Consider the following 4,141-nt stretch of genomic DNA (forward strand, 5'->3'; position numbering starts at 1 on the left):
ATTTTCTCAAAATCCTTGATACCAACCGGTATAAACTACTGCAATCTCTTCAATAAATTATAAGGAATTGTGGATTTGATTTATCTATTTTTAGTCTCTACTCTACTATGCATCTATAATATTTCCATAGTCTTTCTGATATAATTTCCTATGCTTACTGATTGGCCATTTATTACTAACTTAGCAACACATTGTTTATCTTGAAAATATGTTGGCTTTCTTTGACTACCAAATATAACATATTTATTTTATTTGCAGCCATTTTTGGTCAAGAACTACTAAAAAGAAGACCAAGAAGACCAAACACCGCACACATATAGCATCTCTTTTTGCTAATATGTAAATAGCTATGTCATACCTGTTGTAACTACTATGGCACTTTAAGCATCCCTTAATCTGACGCTCTCATAGATGTAAATGTGTATTTTGATCAAAACCGTATGTAAATAGTCATCTACCAATTAGCATACAATATCGTCTACTTACTTTGTTGGGCCCATATACAAAATTAAATAATGTTGGGCCCGTGCTGGCACGGGCTGAGCCAACCTAGTATTCGTACTATACAATGGTCTGCACAATTGAATGTCTATAGTATTTTTCGTAAAAATAGCACGGTCTAGCCAGTTTTCGGACTGGTCATTCAAAAATAGCCAGCGTTTACCAAGTCAATAAAAAATAGCCACTATTTTGCTGCAACAGAGACCGGTCCAGCATAATATACTGGAGTTCGGTGCACCTGTGTATGAACTTCCAGCATATTATGCTGGAACTCCAACACACGGAAAGTTCCAACATAATATACTGGAGATTCGAGCACTTGTGTATGAACTTCTAGCATATTATACTGGACCGGTATACTTTGTTGGAACTCCAGTATATTATGCTGGAGTTGTAGTGTACTTATGCTGGAACTCCATCATATTATGCTGGAGTTCCAGCTTACTTATCCTGGAACTCCAGTATAATATGCTGGAGTTCAAGTATACTTATGTTGGAACTCCAGCATAATATACTGGTGTATTTTCCGGGTTTTGAACAGTGTTTTCGCTCAGATTTATCTTTACATGAAAAGTAGCTAAATTTCAATTACTTTTGAAACTGGACTATTTTTTTTTTTAGGTAATTAACATTTTATTAATCACCAATAATCTTTACAATGCATAGCCTGCTTTATAACTCAGCAGCTATATCTTTCAAAACTCAAAACATGAACAAGAAAGAAACTCCTACATACTATGTCTAATGAAAACTAAAGTGTTGAACTAGACTACTGATTTCTTTTGTAGCTCGTACATTACATATGTAGGCTATTTCTCTAGCTAAACTATTGACACTTCTACTTCTTTGTTGAAATGTTCTCATGTTTCTTTCAATCCAAACACCATGAGTTACCTCTGCATATACCATTCTGTATAGTTGTGCTTCACATGATCTGCCTTTAGCTCTTTGTGTTATCCATTCTTGATGTTGTATCCAGTTATCTCCAATTGCTTCTTGCCTTTGCATCCATTGTAGTACCTTGGACCACACTGCTTTAGTAAACGAGCAGTTGACAAACAAATGATCTCTGGTTTCCACAGTCAGCTGACATAGAGTACATTTTGGATCCACATTGACTCCCCATTTGATCAATCTATCTGTTGTTAGTAATTTGCCTTGCACTTGTAGCCACATTGTGAAAATGGCTTTTGGTCTAGCCTTGTTTTTGAACATCATAGATTTCCATGTAACTCTTGGACTATCTCCCAGCAACTGATAGTAGAACTAACTGATCATGCTCTTTTTGCCCTGCTGCCTGTGTTGCAGAACTGTTCTGGCATTTAAAATCTGTCTCACCATCCAGCTTGCCTGTTGTAGGGTTGCTATATCTTCTATCCTCTTATCTTTGATGTAGTATGTATGGATCCATCTTATCCATAATCTGTCACTTTTATTTGCTACATCCCAGCATAGTTTTGCAACAGCTGCCTTGTTCCACACTTGCATATTAATCAATCCATAGCCCCCTCTTGATTTAGGTGTACACATCCTATCCCAAGCCACCAGGGATTTCTTTGTGATGGTGTTAATCCCAGACCATATATAACTTCTGCAATAGGCCTCTATCATCTTCATAACTTTCACTAGTATGTTGAATAGTTGTGGCCAGTAGGATTGAATCCCAAACAAGACAGTCTGAACTAGTTGCACTCTTCCAGCATAAGAGAGTTTCCTGGCAGTCCATGAGGAGATCCTTGTAACTATCTTTCCTATTAAAGGTTGCCATTGTATCAAGGATAATTTCTTGGTAGCAAGAGGGATACCAAGATATTTAAAAGGTAATTGTCCTATTGTGTAGCCCAACTTTTGGATAATTTCCACCCTAGTACTCTGCAGCACTCCTCCAAAATATACCGAGCTCTTCTGCAAATTTGTCTGTAAGCCAGACACTTGAGAGAAATGATTAAAGCAATCTTGGATGTGAGAATTGAGATCACCCCTAGCAAATATCAGAAGATCATCTGCATAGCTTAAATGAGTAATCCCTAATTTTGCACACCTTGGATGATACTTGAAATCTTTCACCTCCTTCAATTTGTTAAGTCTCCTGCTAAGGTACTCCATTACAATTGCAAACAAGAAGGGGGAGATGGGATCACCTTGTCTTAAACCTTTGGCAGCATCAAAAGGTGGAGTGGTCTCTCCATTAACCATAACAGTATAGTTAACAGTTTTCACACATTCCATTGTCCAGTTCACAAATCTTTCTGGGAATCCCATTTCAGTCATAACTTGCTCTAAGAAACTCCATTCTACTGAGTCATAAGCTTTTTGGAGATCAATCTTGATCATGCATCTGGCAGAGATGTTTTTCTTTGTATAAGCTTTGATTAATTCATGAGCTAAGATAATATTATCTGCTATCCTCCTTCCAGGTATAAAACCAGACTGTGCTTCACTTATCACTGATGCTATCACTTGTTGTATTCTGCCAGCTAGAACTTTAGAGATTAGCTTGTACAACATGGTATAGCAAGCAATAGGTCTGTAGTCTTTTATTGTGCTAGGGTTGGTCATTTTAGGAACCAATGTGATGGAGGTACAATTCACTGCTTTATACAATTTCCCAGTTCTGAAAAACTCTTTCACTGCTTGACTGACTTCTCTTTTGACAATCACCCATGACTTCTTGAAAAAATAAGCATTGTAGCCATCAACTCCTGGTGCTTTGTCACTATCAATAGCACACAAACCATTATAGATCTCTTTATCAGTCACCTCAGCACATAAAGCAAGCTTCTGCATTTGTGATAGTTTAGGCCCATTCTTCATGATCATTTTATCTATTGCAGGTAGAGTTTGAGCTGCTGAACCCATTAAAGATTTGTAGAAACCCACCACTTCCTGCTTTATGCTGTCAGGATGAATCAGTTTATCTCCCCTGATTGACATAAGCTCATTTATTTGCTTTCTCTGATTTCTTTCTTTCATAACAGCTGCAAAGTACTTTGTATTGGAGTCTCCCAGTTTGATCCACTTAGTTCTTGCTTTCTGCCTTAAGACACTTTCTTCAATAAGGGACCACTTTTCTAAGTTCTGCAACAAACTTTTCTCTTCTTCAATCAGATTATCATTGCAAGCTGCATTTATCTTCTGCTGCACCTCTTCTAAAGTTGTTCTAGCTTGTTCAATCTTCATGTTGATGGTTCTATATTGCTCAGTGTTTAGGGTCCTAAGCAGGGGTCTTAGTTTCTTCAGTTTGATCCAGATGTTCTGCATAGTTCCCTCAGTGAAAGATTGATTCCAGATTCCTTCCACAATGGATAGGAAACATTCATGATCTGCCCAGACATTAAAGAATCTGAAAGGGATTTTGCCAGGTTTGGGAGCTGAATGGAGAGTTAAAATCATAGGACTATGATCAGATATGTATGGTAGTCCATATTCAGTAGCCACATGCCCCCATTGCATCATCCACTCATCATTGCCAAAAGCTCTATCTATTCTACTGCTGATCCTGTCAATACATTGTTGTTTATTAGACCATGTGTAATATTCACCTGTCCATGCCAGTTCATTCAGGTTTAGACTAGTTACACACTCAGCAAAATCCTGCACTTCAGTATATGTAATGGGGTTGCCCATATGCCTGTCATTT

At 37.6% G+C, this 4,141-nt stretch overlaps 1 long non-coding RNA gene across 1 annotated transcript in view; it reads left to right on the top strand.

Moving 5' to 3' along the window:
- Positions 1-518, top strand: part of LOC109224633 — a 3,453-nt gene extending 2,935 nt beyond the window's left edge. The window contains exon 3 of the long non-coding RNA XR_002067743.1: positions 259-518. This is a non-coding gene — a long non-coding RNA (uncharacterized LOC109224633). The remainder of the gene's footprint in view (positions 1-258) is intronic.

This window comes from Nicotiana attenuata, chromosome 3 (assembly GCF_001879085.1).
Source record: "Nicotiana attenuata strain UT chromosome 3, NIATTr2, whole genome shotgun sequence".
In the NCBI taxonomy this organism is placed as follows: Eukaryota; Viridiplantae; Streptophyta; class Magnoliopsida; order Solanales; family Solanaceae; genus Nicotiana; species Nicotiana attenuata.